This window comes from Pseudorasbora parva, chromosome 22 (genome assembly GCF_024679245.1).
Source record: "Pseudorasbora parva isolate DD20220531a chromosome 22, ASM2467924v1, whole genome shotgun sequence".
NCBI lineage: Eukaryota > Metazoa > Chordata > Actinopteri > Cypriniformes > Gobionidae > Pseudorasbora > Pseudorasbora parva.
The window spans coordinates 31,900-48,828 of NC_090193.1; positions in this window are offsets into that span (position 1 = coordinate 31,900).

The window sequence follows — 16,929 nt, forward strand, 5'->3', positions numbered from 1 at the left end:
TGCTAAAAACAGTTTATGACGCATTATACAATGCTGAACGTGGGAATTGGTCGCTGGGTGAGGGGCCCCGCCCTCCTAGCCTATATAAGCTGGAGGGGACAGGGTCAAATTCCCTTTTGCCATTCGGGCTCGCCTGAAGAAGGCTAGATAAATAGCCGAAACGTCGCGATATGCCCGATCTACTTATATAAATATATATTTTATAAATAAACTGCCGGCATCATTTGTGGGTGTGATGCGTCCGAGCACACGGTTTATTTTTCTCCGTCCACACAGACGTTGAGACAGACCTATTTTAGGTCATATATGGCAAATTAAATTATTAATAAATAAGCAGCCGGCATCATTTGAGGGTGTGATGCGTCTGAGCGCAATGTTTATTTATTTTTCTCCGTCCATACAGACGTCGAGATTAATTAGAATATGCCCCTTACCTGACACGCACTAAAACCTACCCCTGTTTTTTGGCACATACCCCTCCCTGAAATAGCCCGGGTCATCATAGCCCTAGCTGGGATTTTTTACAGTGACCACAAAAATGTCTTGACCATGCGCTGGCTTTCTTCGGGAGAGTGTTGGCTGTCGTGTATGATTTGGGTGTATGTGTGAGACTCGTGGCGGCCAGTACAACTCTGGACAGTGCATAACCGTTTCCGAATCCTTCGGGATTCGGATCCTGGATTTCATTCCCCTAACTCAGCCCGTGCCGAGGCGTCTGGACCTCGTGTTGACCGCGTACTTACCTGAATTGTACACGAAGGTGCCTACTTACCCGTTGTAAGTGCCTGCTGCTCCAGATTATTCGACGGGACCCTGTAAAAAATTAAAAACAACATCAGTTTGTGCTAAAAACAGTTTATGACGCATTATACAATGCTGAACGTGGGAATTGGTCGCTGGGTGAGGGGCCCCGCCCTCCTAGCCTATATAAGCTGGAGGGGACAGGGTCAAATTCCCTTTTGCCATTCGGGCTCGCCTGAAGAAGGCTAGATAAATAGCCGAAACGTCGCGATATGCCCGATCTACTTATATAAATACATATTTTATAAATAAACTGCCGGCATCATTTGTGGGTGTGATGCGTCCGAGCACACGGTTTATTTTTCTCCGTCCACACAGACGTTGAGACAGACCTATTTTAGGTCATATATGGCAAATTAAATTATTAATAAATAAGCAGCCGGCATCATTTGAGGGTGTGATGCGTCTGAGCGCAATGTTTATTTATTTTTCTCCGTCCATACAGACGTCGAGATTAATTAGAATATGCCCCTTACCTGACACGCACTAAAACCTACCCCTGTTTTTTGGCACATACCCCTCCCTGAAATAGCCCGGGTCATCATAGCCCTAGCTGGGATTTTTTACAGTGACCACAAAAATGTCTTGACCATGCGCTGGCTTTCTTCGGGAGAGTGTTGGCTGTCGTGTATGATTTGGGTGTATGTGTGAGACTCGTGGCGGCCAGTACAACTCTGGACAGTGCATAACCGTTTCCGAATCCTTCGGGATTCGGATCCTGGATTTCATTCCCCTAACTCAGCCCGTGCCGAGGCGTCTGGACCTCGTGTTGACCGCGTACTTACCTGAATTGTACACGAAGGTGCCTACTTACCCGTTGTAAGTGCCTGCTGCTCCAGATTATTCGACGGGACCCTGTAAAAAATTAAAAACAACATCAGTTTGTGCTAAAAACAGTTTATGACGCATTATACAATGCTGAACGTGGGAATTGGTCGCTGGGTGAGGGGCCCCGCCCTCCTAGCCTATATAAGCTGGAGGGGACAGGGTCAAATTCCCTTTTGCCATTCGGGCTCGCCTGAAGAAGGCTAGATAAATAGCCGAAACGTCGCGATATGCCCGATCTACTTATATAAATATATATTTTATAAATAAACTGCCGGCATCATTTGTGGGTGTGATGCGTCCGAGCACACGGTTTATTTTTCTCCGTCCACACAGACGTTGAGACAGACCTATTTTAGGTCATATATGGCAAATTAAATTATTAATAAATAAGCAGCCGGCATCATTTGAGGGTGTGATGCGTCTGAGCGCAATGTTTATTTATTTTTCTCCGTCCATACAGACGTCGAGATTAATTAGAATATGCCCCTTACCTGACACGCACTAAAACCTACCCCTGTTTTTTGGCACATACCCCTCCCTGAAATAGCCCGGGTCATCATAGCCCTAGCTGGGATTTTTTACAGTGACCACAAAAATGTCTTGACCATGCGCTGGCTTTCTTCGGGAGAGTGTTGGCTGTCGTGTATGATTTGGGTGTATGTGTGAGACTCGTGGCGGCCAGTACAACTCTGGACAGTGCATAACCGTTTCCGAATCCTTCGGGATTCGGATCCTGGATTTCATTCCCCTAACTCAGCCCGTGCCGAGGCGTCTGGACCTCGTGTTGACCGCGTACTTACCTGAATTGTACACGAAGGTGCCTACTTACCCGTTGTAAGTGCCTGCTGCTCCAGATTATTCGACGGGACCCTGTAAAAAATTAAAAACAACATCAGTTTGTGCTAAAAACAGTTTATGACGCATTATACAATGCTGAACGTGGGAATTGGTCGCTGGGTGAGGGGCCCCGCCCTCCTAGCCTATATAAGCTGGAGGGGACAGGGTCAAATTCCCTTTTGCCATTCGGGCTCGCCTGAAGAAGGCTAGATAAATAGCCGAAACGTCGCGATATGCCCGATCTACTTATATAAATATATATTTTATAAATAAACTGCCGGCATCATTTGTGGGTGTGATGCGTCCGAGCACACGGTTTATTTTTCTCCGTCCACACAGACGTTGAGACAGACCTATTTTAGGTCATATATGGCAAATTAAATTATTAATAAATAAGCAGCCGGCATCATTTGAGGGTGTGATGCGTCTGAGCGCAATGTTTATTTATTTTTCTCCGTCCATACAGACGTCGAGATTAATTAGAATATGCCCCTTACCTGACACGCACTAAAACCTACCCCTGTTTTTTGGCACATACCCCTCCCTGAAATAGCCCGGGTCATCATAGCCCTAGCTGGGATTTTTTACAGTGACCACAAAAATGTCTTGACCATGCGCTGGCTTTCTTCGGGAGAGTGTTGGCTGTCGTGTATGATTTGGGTGTATGTGTGAGACTCGTGGCGGCCAGTACAACTCTGGACAGTGCATAACCGTTTCCGAATCCTTCGGGATTCGGATCCTGGATTTCATTCCCCTAACTCAGCCCGTGCCGAGGCGTCTGGACCTCGTGTTGACCGCGTACTTACCTGAATTGTACACGAAGGTGCCTACTTACCCGTTGTAAGTGCCTGCTGCTCCAGATTATTCGACGGGACCCTGTAAAAAATTAAAAACAACATCAGTTTGTGCTAAAAACAGTTTATGACGCATTATACAATGCTGAACGTGGGAATTGGTCGCTGGGTGAGGGGCCCCGCCCTCCTAGCCTATATAAGCTGGAGGGGACAGGGTCAAATTCCCTTTTGCCATTCGGGCTCGCCTGAAGAAGGCTAGATAAATAGCCGAAACGTCGCGATATGCCCGATCTACTTATATAAATATATATTTTATAAATAAACTGCCGGCATCATTTGTGGGTGTGATGCGTCCGAGCACACGGTTTATTTTTCTCCGTCCACACAGACGTTGAGACAGACCTATTTTAGGTCATATATGGCAAATTAAATTATTAATAAATAAGCAGCCGGCATCATTTGAGGGTGTGATGCGTCTGAGCGCAATGTTTATTTATTTTTCTCCGTCCATACAGACGTCGAGATTAATTAGAATATGCCCCTTACCTGACACGCACTAAAACCTACCCCTGTTTTTTGGCACATACCCCTCCCTGAAATAGCCCGGGTCATCATAGCCCTAGCTGGGATTTTTTACAGTGACCACAAAAATGTCTTGACCATGCGCTGGCTTTCTTCGGGAGAGTGTTGGCTGTCGTGTATGATTTGGGTGTATGTGTGAGACTCGTGGCGGCCAGTACAACTCTGGACAGTGCATAACCGTTTCCGAATCCTTCGGGATTCGGATCCTGGATTTCATTCCCCTAACTCAGCCCGTGCCGAGGCGTCTGGACCTCGTGTTGACCGCGTACTTACCTGAATTGTACACGAAGGTGCCTACTTACCCGTTGTAAGTGCCTGCTGCTCCAGATTATTCGACGGGACCCTGTAAAAAATTAAAAACAACATCAGTTTGTGCTAAAAACAGTTTATGACGCATTATACAATGCTGAACGTGGGAATTGGTCGCTGGGTGAGGGGCCCCGCCCTCCTAGCCTATATAAGCTGGAGGGGACAGGGTCAAATTCCCTTTTGCCATTCGGGCTCGCCTGAAGAAGGCTAGATAAATAGCCGAAACGTCGCGATATGCCCGATCTACTTATATAAATATATATTTTATAAATAAACTGCCGGCATCATTTGTGGGTGTGATGCGTCCGAGCACACGGTTTATTTTTCTCCGTCCACACAGACGTTGAGACAGACCTATTTTAGGTCATATATGGCAAATTAAATTATTAATAAATAAGCAGCCGGCATCATTTGAGGGTGTGATGCGTCTGAGCGCAATGTTTATTTATTTTTCTCCGTCCATACAGACGTCGAGATTAATTAGAATATGCCCCTTACCTGACACGCACTAAAACCTACCCCTGTTTTTTGGCACATACCCCTCCCTGAAATAGCCCGGGTCATCATAGCCCTAGCTGGGATTTTTTACAGTGACCACAAAAATGTCTTGACCATGCGCTGGCTTTCTTCGGGAGAGTGTTGGCTGTCGTGTATGATTTGGGTGTATGTGTGAGACTCGTGGCGGCCAGTACAACTCTGGACAGTGCATAACCGTTTCCGAATCCTTCGGGATTCGGATCCTGGATTTCATTCCCCTAACTCAGCCCGTGCCGAGGCGTCTGGACCTCGTGTTGACCGCGTACTTACCTGAATTGTACACGAAGGTGCCTACTTACCCGTTGTAAGTGCCTGCTGCTCCAGATTATTCGACGGGACCCTGTAAAAAATTAAAAACAACATCAGTTTGTGCTAAAAACAGTTTATGACGCATTATACAATGCTGAACGTGGGAATTGGTCGCTGGGTGAGGGGCCCCGCCCTCCTAGCCTATATAAGCTGGAGGGGACAGGGTCAAATTCCCTTTTGCCATTCGGGCTCGCCTGAAGAAGGCTAGATAAATAGCCGAAACGTCGCGATATGCCCGATCTACTTATATAAATATATATTTTATAAATAAACTGCCGGCATCATTTGTGGGTGTGATGCGTCCGAGCACACGGTTTATTTTTCTCCGTCCACACAGACGTTGAGACAGACCTATTTTAGGTCATATATGGCAAATTAAATTATTAATAAATAAGCAGCCGGCATCATTTGAGGGTGTGATGCGTCTGAGCGCAATGTTTATTTATTTTTCTCCGTCCATACAGACGTCGAGATTAATTAGAATATGCCCCTTACCTGACACGCACTAAAACCTACCCCTGTTTTTTGGCACATACCCCTCCCTGAAATAGCCCGGGTCATCATAGCCCTAGCTGGGATTTTTTACAGTGACCACAAAAATGTCTTGACCATGCGCTGGCTTTCTTCGGGAGAGTGTTGGCTGTCGTGTATGATTTGGGTGTATGTGTGAGACTCGTGGCGGCCAGTACAACTCTGGACAGTGCATAACCGTTTCCGAATCCTTCGGGATTCGGATCCTGGATTTCATTCCCCTAACTCAGCCCGTGCCGAGGCGTCTGGACCTCGTGTTGACCGCGTACTTACCTGAATTGTACACGAAGGTGCCTACTTACCCGTTGTAAGTGCCTGCTGCTCCAGATTATTCGACGGGACCCTGTAAAAAATTAAAAACAACATCAGTTTGTGCTAAAAACAGTTTATGACGCATTATACAATGCTGAACGTGGGAATTGGTCGCTGGGTGAGGGGCCCCGCCCTCCTAGCCTATATAAGCTGGAGGGGACAGGGTCAAATTCCCTTTTGCCATTCGGGCTCGCCTGAAGAAGGCTAGATAAATAGCCGAAACGTCGCGATATGCCCGATCTACTTATATAAATATATATTTTATAAATAAACTGCCGGCATCATTTGTGGGTGTGATGCGTCCGAGCACACGGTTTATTTTTCTCCGTCCACACAGACGTTGAGACAGACCTATTTTAGGTCATATATGGCAAATTAAATTATTAATAAATAAGCAGCCGGCATCATTTGAGGGTGTGATGCGTCTGAGCGCAATGTTTATTTATTTTTCTCCGTCCATACAGACGTCGAGATTAATTAGAATATGCCCCTTACCTGACACGCACTAAAACCTACCCCTGTTTTTTGGCACATACCCCTCCCTGAAATAGCCCGGGTCATCATAGCCCTAGCTGGGATTTTTTACAGTGACCACAAAAATGTCTTGACCATGCGCTGGCTTTCTTCGGGAGAGTGTTGGCTGTCGTGTATGATTTGGGTGTATGTGTGAGACTCGTGGCGGCCAGTACAACTCTGGACAGTGCATAACCGTTTCCGAATCCTTCGGGATTCGGATCCTGGATTTCATTCCCCTAACTCAGCCCGTGCCGAGGCGTCTGGACCTCGTGTTGACCGCGTACTTACCTGAATTGTACACGAAGGTGCCTACTTACCCGTTGTAAGTGCCTGCTGCTCCAGATTATTCGACGGGACCCTGTAAAAAATTAAAAACAACATCAGTTTGTGCTAAAAACAGTTTATGACGCATTATACAATGCTGAACGTGGGAATTGGTCGCTGGGTGAGGGGCCCCGCCCTCCTAGCCTATATAAGCTGGAGGGGACAGGGTCAAATTCCCTTTTGCCATTCGGGCTCGCCTGAAGAAGGCTAGATAAATAGCCGAAACGTCGCGATATGCCCGATCTACTTATATAAATATATATTTTATAAATAAACTGCCGGCATCATTTGTGGGTGTGATGCGTCCGAGCACACGGTTTATTTTTCTCCGTCCACACAGACGTTGAGACAGACCTATTTTAGGTCATATATGGCAAATTAAATTATTAATAAATAAGCAGCCGGCATCATTTGAGGGTGTGATGCGTCTGAGCGCAATGTTTATTTATTTTTCTCCGTCCATACAGACGTCGAGATTAATTAGAATATGCCCCTTACCTGACACGCACTAAAACCTACCCCTGTTTTTTGGCACATACCCCTCCCTGAAATAGCCCGGGTCATCATAGCCCTAGCTGGGATTTTTTACAGTGACCACAAAAATGTCTTGACCATGCGCTGGCTTTCTTCGGGAGAGTGTTGGCTGTCGTGTATGATTTGGGTGTATGTGTGAGACTCGTGGCGGCCAGTACAACTCTGGACAGTGCATAACCGTTTCCGAATCCTTCGGGATTCGGATCCTGGATTTCATTCCCCTAACTCAGCCCGTGCCGAGGCGTCTGGACCTCGTGTTGACCGCGTACTTACCTGAATTGTACACGAAGGTGCCTACTTACCCGTTGTAAGTGCCTGCTGCTCCAGATTATTCGACGGGACCCTGTAAAAAATTAAAAACAACATCAGTTTGTGCTAAAAACAGTTTATGACGCATTATACAATGCTGAACGTGGGAATTGGTCGCTGGGTGAGGGGCCCCGCCCTCCTAGCCTATATAAGCTGGAGGGGACAGGGTCAAATTCCCTTTTGCCATTCGGGCTCGCCTGAAGAAGGCTAGATAAATAGCCGAAACGTCGCGATATGCCCGATCTACTTATATAAATATATATTTTATAAATAAACTGCCGGCATCATTTGTGGGTGTGATGCGTCCGAGCACACGGTTTATTTTTCTCCGTCCACACAGACGTTGAGACAGACCTATTTTAGGTCATATATGGCAAATTAAATTATTAATAAATAAGCAGCCGGCATCATTTGAGGGTGTGATGCGTCTGAGCGCAATGTTTATTTATTTTTCTCCGTCCATACAGACGTCGAGATTAATTAGAATATGCCCCTTACCTGACACGCACTAAAACCTACCCCTGTTTTTTGGCACATACCCCTCCCTGAAATAGCCCGGGTCATCATAGCCCTAGCTGGGATTTTTTACAGTGACCACAAAAATGTCTTGACCATGCGCTGGCTTTCTTCGGGAGAGTGTTGGCTGTCGTGTATGATTTGGGTGTATGTGTGAGACTCGTGGCGGCCAGTACAACTCTGGACAGTGCATAACCGTTTCCGAATCCTTCGGGATTCGGATCCTGGATTTCATTCCCCTAACTCAGCCCGTGCCGAGGCGTCTGGACCTCGTGTTGACCGCGTACTTACCTGAATTGTACACGAAGGTGCCTACTTACCCGTTGTAAGTGCCTGCTGCTCCAGATTATTCGACGGGACCCTGTAAAAAATTAAAAACAACATCAGTTTGTGCTAAAAACAGTTTATGACGCATTATACAATGCTGAACGTGGGAATTGGTCGCTGGGTGAGGGGCCCCGCCCTCCTAGCCTATATAAGCTGGAGGGGACAGGGTCAAATTCCCTTTTGCCATTCGGGCTCGCCTGAAGAAGGCTAGATAAATAGCCGAAACGTCGCGATATGCCCGATCTACTTATATAAATATATATTTTATAAATAAACTGCCGGCATCATTTGTGGGTGTGATGCGTCCGAGCACACGGTTTATTTTTCTCCGTCCACACAGACGTTGAGACAGACCTATTTTAGGTCATATATGGCAAATTAAATTATTAATAAATAAGCAGCCGGCATCATTTGAGGGTGTGATGCGTCTGAGCGCAATGTTTATTTATTTTTCTCCGTCCATACAGACGTCGAGATTAATTAGAATATGCCCCTTACCTGACACGCACTAAAACCTACCCCTGTTTTTTGGCACATACCCCTCCCTGAAATAGCCCGGGTCATCATAGCCCTAGCTGGGATTTTTTACAGTGACCACAAAAATGTCTTGACCATGCGCTGGCTTTCTTCGGGAGAGTGTTGGCTGTCGTGTATGATTTGGGTGTATGTGTGAGACTCGTGGCGGCCAGTACAACTCTGGACAGTGCATAACCGTTTCCGAATCCTTCGGGATTCGGATCCTGGATTTCATTCCCCTAACTCAGCCCGTGCCGAGGCGTCTGGACCTCGTGTTGACCGCGTACTTACCTGAATTGTACACGAAGGTGCCTACTTACCCGTTGTAAGTGCCTGCTGCTCCAGATTATTCGACGGGACCCTGTAAAAAATTAAAAACAACATCAGTTTGTGCTAAAAACAGTTTATGACGCATTATACAATGCTGAACGTGGGAATTGGTCGCTGGGTGAGGGGCCCCGCCCTCCTAGCCTATATAAGCTGGAGGGGACAGGGTCAAATTCCCTTTTGCCATTCGGGCTCGCCTGAAGAAGGCTAGATAAATAGCCGAAACGTCGCGATATGCCCGATCTACTTATATAAATATATATTTTATAAATAAACTGCCGGCATCATTTGTGGGTGTGATGCGTCCGAGCACACGGTTTATTTTTCTCCGTCCACACAGACGTTGAGACAGACCTATTTTAGGTCATATATGGCAAATTAAATTATTAATAAATAAGCAGCCGGCATCATTTGAGGGTGTGATGCGTCTGAGCGCAATGTTTATTTATTTTTCTCCGTCCATACAGACGTCGAGATTAATTAGAATATGCCCCTTACCTGACACGCACTAAAACCTACCCCTGTTTTTTGGCACATACCCCTCCCTGAAATAGCCCGGGTCATCATAGCCCTAGCTGGGATTTTTTACAGTGACCACAAAAATGTCTTGACCATGCGCTGGCTTTCTTCGGGAGAGTGTTGGCTGTCGTGTATGATTTGGGTGTATGTGTGAGACTCGTGGCGGCCAGTACAACTCTGGACAGTGCATAACCGTTTCCGAATCCTTCGGGATTCGGATCCTGGATTTCATTCCCCTAACTCAGCCCGTGCCGAGGCGTCTGGACCTCGTGTTGACCGCGTACTTACCTGAATTGTACACGAAGGTGCCTACTTACCCGTTGTAAGTGCCTGCTGCTCCAGATTATTCGACGGGACCCTGTAAAAAATTAAAAACAACATCAGTTTGTGCTAAAAACAGTTTATGACGCATTATACAATGCTGAACGTGGGAATTGGTCGCTGGGTGAGGGGCCCCGCCCTCCTAGCCTATATAAGCTGGAGGGGACAGGGTCAAATTCCCTTTTGCCATTCGGGCTCGCCTGAAGAAGGCTAGATAAATAGCCGAAACGTCGCGATATGCCCGATCTACTTATATAAATATATATTTTATAAATAAACTGCCGGCATCATTTGTGGGTGTGATGCGTCCGAGCACACGGTTTATTTTTCTCCGTCCACACAGACGTTGAGACAGACCTATTTTAGGTCATATATGGCAAATTAAATTATTAATAAATAAGCAGCCGGCATCATTTGAGGGTGTGATGCGTCTGAGCGCAATGTTTATTTATTTTTCTCCGTCCATACAGACGTCGAGATTAATTAGAATATGCCCCTTACCTGACACGCACTAAAACCTACCCCTGTTTTTTGGCACATACCCCTCCCTGAAATAGCCCGGGTCATCATAGCCCTAGCTGGGATTTTTTACAGTGACCACAAAAATGTCTTGACCATGCGCTGGCTTTCTTCGGGAGAGTGTTGGCTGTCGTGTATGATTTGGGTGTATGTGTGAGACTCGTGGCGGCCAGTACAACTCTGGACAGTGCATAACCGTTTCCGAATCCTTCGGGATTCGGATCCTGGATTTCATTCCCCTAACTCAGCCCGTGCCGAGGCGTCTGGACCTCGTGTTGACCGCGTACTTACCTGAATTGTACACGAAGGTGCCTACTTACCCGTTGTAAGTGCCTGCTGCTCCTGATTATTCGACGGGACCCTGTAAAAAATTAAAAACAACATCAGTTTGTGCTAAAAACAGTTTATGACGCATTATACAATGCTGAACGTGGGAATTGGTCGCTGGGTGAGGGGCCCCGCCCTCCTAGCCTATATAAGCTGGAGGGGACAGGGTCAAATTCCCTTTTGCCATTCGGGCTCGCCTGAAGAAGGCTAGATAAATAGCCGAAACGTCGCGATATGCCCGATCTACTTATATAAATATATATTTTATAAATAAACTGCCGGCATCATTTGTGGGTGTGATGCGTCCGAGCACACGGTTTATTTTTCTCCGTCCACACAGACGTTGAGACAGACCTATTTTAGGTCATATATGGCAAATTAAATTATTAATAAATAAGCAGCCGGCATCATTTGAGGGTGTGATGCGTCTGAGCGCAATGTTTATTTATTTTTCTCCGTCCATACAGACGTCGAGATTAATTAGAATATGCCCCTTACCTGACACGCACTAAAACCTACCCCTGTTTTTTGGCACATACCCCTCCCTGAAATAGCCCGGGTCATCATAGCCCTAGCTGGGATTTTTTACAGTGACCACAAAAATGTCTTGACCATGCGCTGGCTTTCTTCGGGAGAGTGTTGGCTGTCGTGTATGATTTGGGTGTATGTGTGAGACTCGTGGCGGCCAGTACAACTCTGGACAGTGCATAACCGTTTCCGAATCCTTCGGGATTCGGATCCTGGATTTCATTCCCCTAACTCAGCCCGTGCCGAGGCGTCTGGACCTCGTGTTGACCGCGTACTTACCTGAATTGTACACGAAGGTGCCTACTTACCCGTTGTAAGTGCCTGCTGCTCCAGATTATTCGACGGGACCCTGTAAAAAATTAAAAACAACATCAGTTTGTGCTAAAAACAGTTTATGACGCATTATACAATGCTGAACGTGGGAATTGGTCGCTGGGTGAGGGGCCCCGCCCTCCTAGCCTATATAAGCTGGAGGGGACAGGGTCAAATTCCCTTTTGCCATTCGGGCTCGCCTGAAGAAGGCTAGATAAATAGCCGAAACGTCGCGATATGCCCGATCTACTTATATAAATATATATTTTATAAATAAACTGCCGGCATCATTTGTGGGTGTGATGCGTCCGAGCACACGGTTTATTTTTCTCCGTCCACACAGACGTTGAGACAGACCTATTTTAGGTCATATATGGCAAATTAAATTATTAATAAATAAGCAGCCGGCATCATTTGAGGGTGTGATGCGTCTGAGCGCAATGTTTATTTATTTTTCTCCGTCCATACAGACGTCGAGATTAATTAGAATATGCCCCTTACCTGACACGCACTAAAACCTACCCCTGTTTTTTGGCACATACCCCTCCCTGAAATAGCCCGGGTCATCATAGCCCTAGCTGGGATTTTTTACAGTGACCACAAAAATGTCTTGACCATGCGCTGGCTTTCTTCGGGAGAGTGTTGGCTGTCGTGTATGATTTGGGTGTATGTGTGAGACTCGTGGCGGCCAGTACAACTCTGGACAGTGCATAACCGTTTCCGAATCCTTCGGGATTCGGATCCTGGATTTCATTCCCCTAACTCAGCCCGTGCCGAGGCGTCTGGACCTCGTGTTGACCGCGTACTTACCTGAATTGTACACGAAGGTGCCTACTTACCCGTTGTAAGTGCCTGCTGCTCCAGATTATTCGACGGGACCCTGTAAAAAATTAAAAACAACATCAGTTTGTGCTAAAAACAGTTTATGACGCATTATACAATGCTGAACGTGGGAATTGGTCGCTGGGTGAGGGGCCCCGCCCTCCTAGCCTATATAAGCTGGAGGGGACAGGGTCAAATTCCCTTTTGCCATTCGGGCTCGCCTGAAGAAGGCTAGATAAATAGCCGAAACGTCGCGATATGCCCGATCTACTTATATAAATATATATTTTATAAATAAACTGCCGGCATCATTTGTGGGTGTGATGCGTCCGAGCACACGGTTTATTTTTCTCCGTCCACACAGACGTTGAGACAGACCTATTTTAGGTCATATATGGCAAATTAAATTATTAATAAATAAGCAGCCGGCATCATTTGAGGGTGTGATGCGTCTGAGCGCAATGTTTATTTATTTTTCTCCGTCCATACAGACGTCGAGATTAATTAGAATATGCCCCTTACCTGACACGCACTAAAACCTACCCCTGTTTTTTGGCACATACCCCTCCCTGAAATAGCCCGGGTCATCATAGCCCTAGCTGGGATTTTTTACAGTGACCACAAAAATGTCTTGACCATGCGCTGGCTTTCTTCGGGAGAGTGTTGGCTGTCGTGTATGATTTGGGTGTATGTGTGAGACTCGTGGCGGCCAGTACAACTCTGGACAGTGCATAACCGTTTCCGAATCCTTCGGGATTCGGATCCTGGATTTCATTCCCCTAACTCAGCCCGTGCCGAGGCGTCTGGACCTCGTGTTGACCGCGTACTTACCTGAATTGTACACGAAGGTGCCTACTTACCCGTTGTAAGTGCCTGCTGCTCCAGATTATTCGACGGGACCCTGTAAAAAATTAAAAACAACATCAGTTTGTGCTAAAAACAGTTTATGACGCATTATACAATGCTGAACGTGGGAATTGGTCGCTGGGTGAGGGGCCCCGCCCTCCTAGCCTATATAAGCTGGAGGGGACAGGGTCAAATTCCCTTTTGCCATTCGGGCTCGCCTGAAGAAGGCTAGATAAATAGCCGAAACGTCGCGATATGCCCGATCTACTTATATAAATATATATTTTATAAATAAACTGCCGGCATCATTTGTGGGTGTGATGCGTCCGAGCACACGGTTTATTTTTCTCCGTCCACACAGACGTTGAGACAGACCTATTTTAGGTCATATATGGCAAATTAAATTATTAATAAATAAGCAGCCGGCATCATTTGAGGGTGTGATGCGTCTGAGCGCAATGTTTATTTATTTTTCTCCGTCCATACAGACGTCGAGATTAATTAGAATATGCCCCTTACCTGACACGCACTAAAACCTACCCCTGTTTTTTGGCACATACCCCTCCCTGAAATAGCCCGGGTCATCATAGCCCTAGCTGGGATTTTTTACAGTGACCACAAAAATGTCTTGACCATGCGCTGGCTTTCTTCGGGAGAGTGTTGGCTGTCGTGTATGATTTGGGTGTATGTGTGAGACTCGTGGCGGCCAGTACAACTCTGGACAGTGCATAACCGTTTCCGAATCCTTCGGGATTCGGATCCTGGATTTCATTCCCCTAACTCAGCCCGTGCCGAGGCGTCTGGACCTCGTGTTGACCGCGTACTTACCTGAATTGTACACGAAGGTGCCTACTTACCCGTTGTAAGTGCCTGCTGCTCCAGATTATTCGACGGGACCCTGTAAAAAATTAAAAACAACATCAGTTTGTGCTAAAAACAGTTTATGACGCATTATACAATGCTGAACGTGGGAATTGGTCGCTGGGTGAGGGGCCCCGCCCTCCTAGCCTATATAAGCTGGAGGGGACAGGGTCAAATTCCCTTTTGCCATTCGGGCTCGCCTGAAGAAGGCTAGATAAATAGCCGAAACGTCGCGATATGCCCGATCTACTTATATAAATATATATTTTATAAATAAACTGCCGGCATCATTTGTGGGTGTGATGCGTCCGAGCACACGGTTTATTTTTCTCCGTCCACACAGACGTTGAGACAGACCTATTTTAGGTCATATATGGCAAATTAAATTATTAATAAATAAGCAGCCGGCATCATTTGAGGGTGTGATGCGTCTGAGCGCAATGTTTATTTATTTTTCTCCGTCCATACAGACGTCGAGATTAATTAGAATATGCCCCTTACCTGACACGCACTAAAACCTACCCCTGTTTTTTGGCACATACCCCTCCCTGAAATAGCCCGGGTCATCATAGCCCTAGCTGGGATTTTTTACAGTGACCACAAAAATGTCTTGACCATGCGCTGGCTTTCTTCGGGAGAGTGTTGGCTGTCGTGTATGATTTGGGTGTATGTGTGAGACTCGTGGCGGCCAGTACAACTCTGGACAGTGCATAACCGTTTCCGAATCCTTCGGGATTCGGATCCTGGATTTCATTCCCCTAACTCAGCCCGTGCCGAGGCGTCTGGACCTCGTGTTGACCGCGTACTTACCTGAATTGTACACGAAGGTGCCTACTTACCCGTTGTAAGTGCCTGCTGCTCCAGATTATTCGACGGGACCCTGTAAAAAATTAAAAACAACATCAGTTTGTGCTAAAAACAGTTTATGACGCATTATACAATGCTGAACGTGGGAATTGGTCGCTGGGTGAGGGGCCCCGCCCTCCTAGCCTATATAAGCTGGAGGGGACAGGGTCAAATTCCCTTTTGCCATTCGGGCTCGCCTGAAGAAGGCTAGATAAATAGCCGAAACGTCGCGATATGCCCGATCTACTTATATAAATATATATTTTATAAATAAACTGCCGGCATCATTTGTGGGTGTGATGCGTCCGAGCACACGGTTTATTTTTCTCCGTCCACACAGACGTTGAGACAGACCTATTTTAGGTCATATATGGCAAATTAAATTATTAATAAATAAGCAGCCGGCATCATTTGAGGGTGTGATGCGTCTGAGCGCAATGTTTATTTATTTTTCTCCGTCCATACAGACGTCGAGATTAATTAGAATATGCCCCTTACCTGACACGCACTAAAACCTACCCCTGTTTTTTGGCACATACCCCTCCCTGAAATAGCCCGGGTCATCATAGCCCTAGCTGGGATTTTTTACAGTGACCACAAAAATGTCTTGACCATGCGCTGGCTTTCTTCGGGAGAGTGTTGGCTGTCGTGTATGATTTGGGTGTATGTGTGAGACTCGTGGCGGCCAGTACAACTCTGGACAGTGCATAACCGTTTCCGAATCCTTCGGGATTCGGATCCTGGATTTCATTCCCCTAACCCTAACCCCTAACCCTAACCCTAACCCTAACCCTAACCCTAACCCTACTACATGGTCTGTCTGCCCTAAGGGTCACAGGCCTGCAGGCCAACCCTTCCTGGTCTCTCAGTGATCGACTCAAAATAGAAGCGTTGTGGATTAAACGTTTGGACACACGCTTCCCCAGGGGTCTAAACGAAACCTAAGAGGTCAAGATCCTGTTGACTGGCACACGGAACCTCCAAAAACCTACCCCTCACCACCATCTGGACATCTGACCCCTCTTCTCACCTAAACCTACCCAAAATAACCCTGGACATCTTAACCCTTTTCATTACCTAACCCTACCCGAAATAACCCTGGACATCTTAACCCTTTTCATTACCTAACCCTACCCGAAATAACCCTGGACATCTTAACCCTTCTCATCACCTAACCCTACCCAAAAGAAACCCCTGGACATCTAAACCCTCTCATTACCTAACCCTACCCGAAATAACCCTGGACATCTGGACCCTTTTCATCACCTAACCCTACCCAAAATAACCCTGGACTGACCAACACCACACAGAACCCTAAAACCTACCCAAGGGAACCCTAGCAATAAAACTACCCTGCTTAAAATAACCCTCAGCTCAAATAGCCCGCTTTTTCATACAGCAAACGCTACCTGGATTAAATTGAGTAAATAAATATATTTGTAATTAAATTCAACGGGTTTACCTCTTCATTTCTGCCCGTGTACTCCTTTTGCCAGTCTATGGTAAAGATTGACCCTTGACCCTTGTAATACTTACCTGCACATGTGCTGAGAGGTCAGAACACCTCTCTGAACACTAGAGGTCAGCACAACACCAGGTTTTGGGATCCCTTCAAAACTTTTACATTGAACTGTACCTAGAAGAAAAGGAAAAAGGGAGAAAAAAAGATTAATAAATCAATTAACAAATATACAAACAAATAAATACATGTATTAACGCATACAAACATATCAATAAAGATAAATAAATAAATAAATAATATAATAAATAACATAACGCCTAAAAAGATTCATAAAAATAGAGGGAGAGTTGGTGGGAG